Source organism: Crinia signifera, chromosome 4, assembly GCF_055691185.1.
Source record: "Crinia signifera chromosome 4, ASM5569118v1, whole genome shotgun sequence".
NCBI classification, from domain to species: Eukaryota; Metazoa; Chordata; class Amphibia; order Anura; family Myobatrachidae; genus Crinia; species Crinia signifera.
Window position 1 is genome coordinate 86685722 of NC_139220.1, and position 8905 is coordinate 86694626.

Sequence of the window (8905 nt, forward strand, 5' to 3'; positions counted from 1 at the left end):
GCGTAATAGGTCATGCATGCCTTTCAAGGAAGGTTACATACAGAACGCTTCTTACATAGTGCATGAGTGAAAGCAGTCTGCATGCAACACTCACCCGGTCTCTCTGTCTGCAGGAACAAGTGCCTCTGTATATGCGCTGCTGCTATTCTTCCTCTACTGCTGCTGCTCAGTCATATGACTACTGCTCACGTGATCCTCGGGGATAGGCAGCTGACGCAGCAGCAGCAGCCTTCCAGGGTGAAAAACAACATATATATATATATATATATATTATATACTGTATGAATTCAGGCCATCTAAACTTTACTCCAGTACTTTATACTAAACTGGAACTTCAGAAAACGTGGAATGTTGGCCATAACAGTGTAATGGATGGCCCACCTCCACTATAGGATATTTGTTACCTTGTTAAGAAATTTGTCCAGTTCGTAGTAGAAGTTACATTTTTTTTTACTGACCTTGATGTGATATGCACTTTTTAGGTACCATCCTGTTTGAAGGTTGCTTGCTATCTCCTGCGTACAAAAAACCTGTCTGGAGTTTTTCGTAGTTTTTTCACTTATTTTTTGGGTATGTATAATTTGTTCTTTATTGTCCACCTATACCAGCTAAGGACAATGCTTCTCATCATCATTTTTGTTGCTTTTCACATCATTTATTTTTGTACATATAATTATATTTTCAGAGTTTTACAGATTTTTATATTAATGAGGAACCCGTTTGAATGGACTCATTAAGTCAAATGAGGGTACTCTTTACTTAGAAGGGCGCCCATCATGGCCATCTCGGGCATTGAATGCACTAAAAAATCGGGTGCGATGCGACCGACGAGATGCCCGAGATTTCCCATAGGGAACAATGTTAAATGTCTCAATTGACCCGATTTTCCTGTTCAATGCCTCAATTGACCCAATTTTTCCATAGGAAACAATGTTAAATGGGCCACAGAGGCCAAATAGGCACCCTGAAGTGTATAATGGCCACCCGAATTGTTAACGCCACCCCACGATCAACGTCAACCTGAAGCGTGGCGAGCGCAGCGGTACGCGTCCTACGACCTTTTCATACCCCCACTATCCACGTCGGCGTGGAGTTGAGAATAGAAAGTGTGGCGAGCGCAGCGAGCCACCGGTATCCCATTCACAGGTATTCACAGATATCCGCGTCCCCTCGCGGGCTTCACAGCTGTCCGCTGCGCTCGACACGCTTCGGGCTCGCTGCGCTCGCCACGCTTTCTATTCTCAACTCCATGCCGACGTGGATAGTGGGGGTATGAAAAGGTCGTAGGACGCGTACCGCCGCCGCTCGCCACGCTTCGGGTTGACGTTGATCGTGGGGTGGCGTTAACAATTCGGGTGGCCATTATACACTTCAGGGTGCCTATTTGGCCTCTGTGGCCCATTTAACATTGTTTCCTATGGAAAAATCGGGTCAATTGAGGCATTGAACAGGAAAATTGGGTCAATTGAGACATTTAACATTGTTCCCTATGGGAAATCGCGGGCATCTCGTCGGTCGCATCGCACCCGATTTTTTAGTGCATTCAATGCCCGAGATTTTTTACTAACGATGCCCACGATCAAAATCGTGGGCGCCGTTCTAAGTAAAGAGTACCCAAATGAGTTATTTGCTTTGGTATGTATACATTCCTAAAGCCCCGTACACACGGGGGGATATGTCGCTGAGCGATATGTTGCTCGCGATGAGCGATATATCGCTCAGTGTCCCGTTTGCATCAGCGACCAGAGATGGTCGCTGTTGAAAAATAAACTGCCGGGGGAACCCGGCAGTGGAAATCAGCTGGTCGCAGGAGCATGTTCCTGCGACCAGCGATCACTACGGGGGAGAAAACGGGAGAGCGCACCCGGCAATATATCGCCGGTGCATACTCCCTTCGCGGGCAATATGGTCACTCAGCGACCATATTTCCCACGATATTACACAAAATCGCCACCGTGTGTACACAGCATTAGAGTTATATCAAAATAATAGGGATTAAATCAGTACTAAATTGCATTTTTCACCACCTAGAGCCTTGATTGCTAACCTTGACACTCCAGCTGTTGTTGAACTACACTGCATTCTCTGCTTCAGTTTTGCTATTTGCCCATGCTAAATCTGATGCAGAGCATGCTGGGATATGTAGTTCAACAACAGCTGGAGTGTCAAGGTTAGCCATCAAGGACCTAGAGACTTTCCCTGATGAAGTCATCAAGACGAAACGTGTAGGGGGATTTCAAGCATCAACTTTATTGAAAATAATATTTTACATTGTTTTATAAAAGATTGTTTTTACAAATATTGTTATTTTTGTGCAATAAATTAGCAAAATCCTTTCCCTCTATTTATATGAGGTATTATCTTTAAAGGTGGTGGAATTGGTATAGCGTGCTCTATTACTTCTATTTCCACACCTCTTTACTGTCCTCCACTAACAGGGGAACCTATAGAACTTCTGCTACGAAGTGCATTTAAGGGTCACCCTCTTTTGCAATATACTGTATATATATATATATATATATATATATATATATATATATATATATATATATGTCCAGCAAGTAATGGCACTCCAAAGGCATTTGTTCACAAATAATGGATTGTATTTTGAGCAAGTTTAACATTTTGGGGGTGTGGCCTCGCAATGAGGGGGCATGGCCCTCAAATTGCGTCACTCGGGCGAGGCCACACCCATGTTTTGCAGCTGCTGCCCTTCTGCCTGCGGGGAGGCAGCATCTTCTCCCCACTGACAAGCAGGTGGCAGGGGAGCTCCCAACTCTCCCCCTCCCCCCTGCTGGTCATAGGTGGGCCACGGGAATGTCCCCAAACACCAGGACATTCCCGCAGTAAGCGGGACAGTTGGGAGGTATGATATAGTCTGCAACTCCCATCTACAGATGGCATCTAGCAGGCTGAAGACTTATGGCCCCCAAGGACAAGTCAGACCCAATTCTCCTCCGAGCCGCCCGGCAGCTCCCCGGGAGGCTCACATACGATTTAGGACTTGATGTGCCATTTTTTACATGTGATAAATCGCATGCGATTTATCACATGTAAAAAAAATTACAACAGGGAGCTGCAGGGCGGTGAGGAGCAGTGGGGGCGGGCGGCGGCTCTCAAATCAGTGGCCGGCTTGGGAGGAAGCAGTGGGGCAGCAGCCGTAATCAGATCAGTGCTGGGGCGGGCGGCGGTGACCATCAGTCTCCACTGTCCAGCGCCGTAGCGGGCGGGCAGCGGCGGCTATTACATCTTTAAAATAATGTGTCAAATGACTCTCCGGCTTTTTATTAGCTGAGATAGAGCACTCTCAGCCAATCAGCGGCTGAGGAGGGAGGTCACTGATTGGCTGAGAGTGCTCTATCTCAGCCAATCATTAGCCGGGCAGTCATTTGACATGTTATTTTAAAGTTTTAATTGCCGCAGCTGCAGTGCCCGTCCGCTACGGCGCTGGACAGTGGAGACTGATGGTCACCGCCGCCCGCCCCCGCACTGATCTGATTACCCGCCGGTCCGACCCCTGGGGCCGGGTCCGATACGCATGGGACCACGCATGGGACCCGACGCCATGTCATGAAGAACCAATTTGTTCCGATTTATCGGGCCGTTTGATCGCAATCGGTCCAAATCAGCTCGATATATGCCCACCTTTACACAAACAACATTTAAGACAACACACAGACTTGGTTTTAATCAAACTTTATTTACATAATTTCCTTTATTGCTGTCACATTCTTCATTTCATTTCTTTATTCATATTTCACTTGAGAAAGTGACGAACTGGCGTTTATGTACCACGGTCCAGACAATGAAGGGGTGATGTCACCTCTGATTTCTGAGATGTGAAAAAATGGCAGCACTGCGCCTGCCTTCTAAACAAACTCAGGGGGTCTACCATAATTGCTGTGATTGCAGTGATTTCTAAGATGTGATCACAATCTAATTGCAGTTGCAGTACATGGCAGACCTTTTCATGCTGGGTGGCATTGCCCTGGCATGCGAACTAAAGAAGTTGCAAAAGAGTAACTGAAGCTGATTTGGACCATTTATGTATTATTGTGAGAAAAGCCACACACATTCAGATCCCACCTGTATCCCTGAATTTCCCTGCATAGCAGGCTCGTGCTGTTGTTATGGTTAAAGTGAAATTCGCATACATGACTACGTCTTTCCACATTCTCTGGTCTACTTTGTTGGGTATATGTCGTCTCAGGATTGATAATTCGTCCGATTCTGCCATCCTCAATAGTCATCTATGGCGATGGTGGGAAGCATCAGTAAATAAGATATTTCTGACAAATTATACAAAGCCATAATGGAGACTACCAATTTTTTTAGTGTACCTTTTTACTATTCATTGTTTTAGAGGGAACAAATGTAATATTACAGGTATATGTGGCAAGTATGTTCCCTATATTATATTTTATAGAAGAGGTAATTCAGACTACAATAATATTGCCCACAGTTTATTAAGAATAAAGCCATTATACACATATGTGCAGTGAACAGGAAGTCAACAGCACAGCTTCCCAAGACAAAATGTGAAGTTTGCAATTCAGCACTTCCACCATATGCAGGAAATTGCACTCCAGTAAAAATATTTGTCATTCCTCTTTGGGGCAGTCAGGGTGATGAGGATGAGTCTAGAACAGGCTGCTCATGATTTAGCAAAACCTCAATGAGGTAGTAAAGTAATATCTGCTTAGAAAATAAACACTTAAGAACTTGATTACATTAATCCATAGGTACTAATGGTATAGAACTACAAAACCTATTCAATCTGTAAAATTAGGTGAATATACATTTCAATAAATCTCTATTGGTAGTCAAATCATTTAAAAGAGTTGGTTTTACATACTTACTTTTCAATTCTCCTCTCCAAAAGCCCAGGGAGTGTGGATCAGTTGGTCACCAGCAAGTTGCTAGATAGTCATTAGGTTGACATGCATTTAGGTTAACAGGGTCATAAGGTCGACAGGGTTATTAGGTCTTCATGGGTTAGGATGACAGTCAAAAGGTCAACGTGGGGTTTTTCACAGTTTTTTTACCAGAATGTCGATGCAGTCCACATGGACACAGGTTAAAGTGAACCGCTGCTCTCGCCATGCTTCAGGCTTGGTGCCTTGATATGCTCGGCACAGTATATTATTCTCCCACTGCACCCTAGTGGATGGTAAGGCAGGAAATACCACCCGACGGCTCAAAAAACAGTGATAACCCCATGTCGACCTAATGACCCTGTCGACCTAACCCATGTTGACCTTCTTGCATGTCGACCTAATGACTGTCTAACAACTTGCTGGTGACCCAATGACCATATAGCTTTATGCTAATAAGTATGGCTATTATTATGGTTTGTCATGTCAGGCTGCATCTCTTTCCCAATACTTGTGAGCCATGGTTATGCTTATAAGGCCTGGAACACAGTACCACATAATGTCAATTCATCGCTTTCCATTTCCAAGACAGAGTAATAAAGTAAACCTATATATTAACAAATTAATTACCAGTGCACAATAAGTCTTTGACCGAGGAAATTGGCAGGTGAAACTGGTGTAGTATATATAAAGATAGTTTATGTGCATTAGCTAGATAAGTTAGTATCTCTTTAAGAATCTTGCAGTGGGATAGAACATGTGACCAGGAAGTAAGGGGATATGGAAGAAGGAGAAGGATAGCAAGCATGTGGGGATGTCTAACTGTACTCCTGCAAGTATGATTTATACACAAGAAATAAAACATCTAATCTTCAGTGTGCAAGATTAATTGAAAGCAACAAAGGTATGTCAAGATACAACAACTGGCGACGAGGATAAACTTTTGATTACTTACATTCAGCAACTACAGTATATATTCCTCTTAGTAATCATGGCTGACATGCTAGCATTAATTCCTCAGTTTCTGCATACTGATGCCCCTAATGCAGCAGAACTATGGAGAAAATGGCTTGCCCAGTTTGAACACTTTATTGAAGCCATGGGGATAACTTCTGACAGCAAAAAGAAAAGCATGCTTCTTATCAGTGCTGGCCCCAAGATATATGAACTGTATGATACTTTGCCAGAGGAAGACACCAGGGATTATAACAAATGCAGGGGCTCTCTGAATGCCTACTTTGCTCCAAAATGCAGCCTGTCACATTCAAAATACTTGTTCAGGACAGCTATGCAACTACAAACTGAATCTGTTGATGCATATATTACTAGGTTAAGGATTCTTGCCAAACCTTGTCAGTTCCATGATGTAGAAGATGAAATTAAGCAGCAGTTAATTGCATTTGGTAAATGTGGAAAGTTACGCAGACGTGCTCTTAAATCTGAAATGACGCTGACTGAACTGCAGCAATATGCTAGAAGTCTAGAACTTTCAGAGACACATGCTAAAGACATGGAGAGGGGTATGAACCAGCTGCAAGAGTGCAATAAATTACATACTGACACAAGCTCCATTCTAGAGACAGGGAAAGCTAAAGCATGTTACAGGTGTGGGCGCCCCTATCCACATTCAGGAGACTGTCCTGCAACTGGAAAAACTTGCACTGCATGTGGAAAAATGAATCACTTTTCCTCAGTCTGCAAATCTAAAGAAATCAAGTCTACACACAGACAATCTTCACAGCAATTTAAAGCCAAGCGAAAAACAGTGCGTTGTGTGGATCAGCATTCTACAATGGATCTCGCTGCAGAATCATCTGACAGTGATGACAAGTCAGAAGGATTTATCTACATGATTCATCAGGTTGGAAACAACAAGGTCAGTCCAAAAACTACAATCACTTTGGAACACACTTCTGTTGACTTTCTAATAGATTCCGGTGCTTCTGTAAATATAATGGATGCTACCAGTTTCAAGAAGCTGCATGGCAATATAATTTTGAATCCAACATCTGTGAAAATATTCACGTATGGTAATAAACGACCTCTTCCACTAAAGGGTTCTTTTGACATCATTGCACGCAAAAATGACAAAAAGACAAAAGCTGTATTTTATGTCACCAAGTATGCAAGAGGTAATCTTTTGGGATTGGATACTGCTTCAGAGTTGGGTCTTATACAAATTGTGGCACATACTCATGATTCTCCTTCTATCTTAAATGACACTCCCAATATCACTCCTGTCATACATGACCCAAAACCACTACAGAGTGATGTGGATGCTTTACTACAGGAGTATGATCATCTTTTTCATGGCATTGGAAAACTTAAAGATTATCAAGTTCATCTTCACATTGACCACTCAGTCATCCCAATTGCACAAGAACATCGGCGCATTCCTATAAATATAAGGAAACAAGTGGAAGAAGAAATACAGACTCTTGAAGACTTAGATATAATTGAAAAGGTATCTGGCCCAACACCATGGGTATCCCCTATTGTGGTAGTGCCCAAACCAGGTCAACCAAACGCAGTGAGAATATGTGTTGATATGCGTCGTCCTAATGTTGCCATCAAAAGAGAGCGTCATATTACTCCTACTATGAATGATATCATACATCGACTCACAGGTGCAAGTTTCTTTTCTAAATTGGACTTAAATAAAGGTTATCATCAACTAGAACTTGATGAAGAATCACGTCAAATAACAACATTCTCAACTCATGTTGGGTTACGACGATACAAACGACTGTCATTTGGAATCATATCCGCAGCTGAGCTGTTTCAAAACGCTATCCGTCAGGTCATACAGACGGTTCCAAATGCCATAAATTACAGTGATGATATCCTGGTTTTTGGAACAACACGCCAGGAACATGATGAAGCTCTGCGTCAAGTGTTGCAGTGTCTTCAAGCTAAAAATTTAACGCTGAACAGAGATAAATGCGTTTTTCTTCAACAGAAACTCAAGTTTTTTGGTCACATCTTTTCTCAAGATGGAGTGAGTCCTGATCCACAAAAAGTCCAGGCTATCACAAACATGTCCAAACCTGTCAATGCTGGTGAAGTCAAGTCATTTCTTGGGATGACTAATTATTGCTCCCAATTCATTCCAAATTACGCTACTCTGACTGCCCCACTTAGGGAACTCACAAAGAAAAATGCTAAGTTCCTATGGACTTCTTCTCAATCACAAGCATTTGATGACATAAAACGATGTCTGCAGGATAGTGTCACAATGTCATATTACAACACTGACTGGAAAACAGAACTTATTGTGGATGCCAGTCCTGTTGGGCTTGGAGCTATCTTGACTCAAGTAAATACACATGGGGATCATCATATTGTGGCATATGCAAGTCGCAGTTTAACAGAGGTGGAAAAGCGTTACTCTCAGCCAGAAAGGGAAGCTCTTGCAGTAGTCTGGGGTTGTGAACGTTTTCATCTCTATTTATACGGCATTGAGTTTACCATCCAGACTGATCATCAAGCTCTAGTGACACTTTTTGGAAATCCAAATGCCAAACAACCAGCTAGGATACAGCGATGGGGCTTACGTTTGCAGGCATATAATTTCTCCATCATTCATAGAGCTGGTGCTGACAATCCCTCAGACTACATGTCCAGGCATCCCTTGCCTTTTGACACATTGCAATCTACTCCAGTGGAGGAATATGTGAACTTTATTATTAACAATTCAATTCCTGATTCACTAACTAGTGCCGACATCAAAGAGGCTTCTTCTTCAGATAATGTTTTGTCAGCAGTAAAACATTGCATGACGTGCAATGATTGGCGACTGGGACAGTTTTTATTTTCAACTAATGAGGAACAAGACTTCCGAACACTTCATAAACATTGTCAAGAACTTACTGTACATGATAATTCAATCATTCTCAAAGGTGACAAAATAATCATTCCAGCTGCTTTGAGAAAGAGGGTAATTGGTATTGCTCATGCCAGTCATTTAGGACTTGTAAAGACCAAACAACTTCTACGTGAAAAGGTATGGTTTCCCTCCATGGAGCAACAAG

At 42.7% G+C, this 8905-nt stretch overlaps 1 protein-coding gene across 1 annotated transcript in view; it reads right to left on the reverse strand.

The window, feature by feature from the left end:
* GNPDA1 (glucosamine-6-phosphate deaminase 1) overlaps window positions 1-223 on the reverse strand; it is a 39690-nt gene extending 39467 nt beyond the window's left edge. The window contains exon 1 of the mRNA XM_083181934.1: window positions 95-223. The gene's annotated coding sequence lies outside the window, so the exon portion shown is untranslated. The remainder of the gene's footprint in view (window positions 1-94) is intronic.
* Between the last annotated feature and the right edge of the window lie 8682 nt (window positions 224-8905).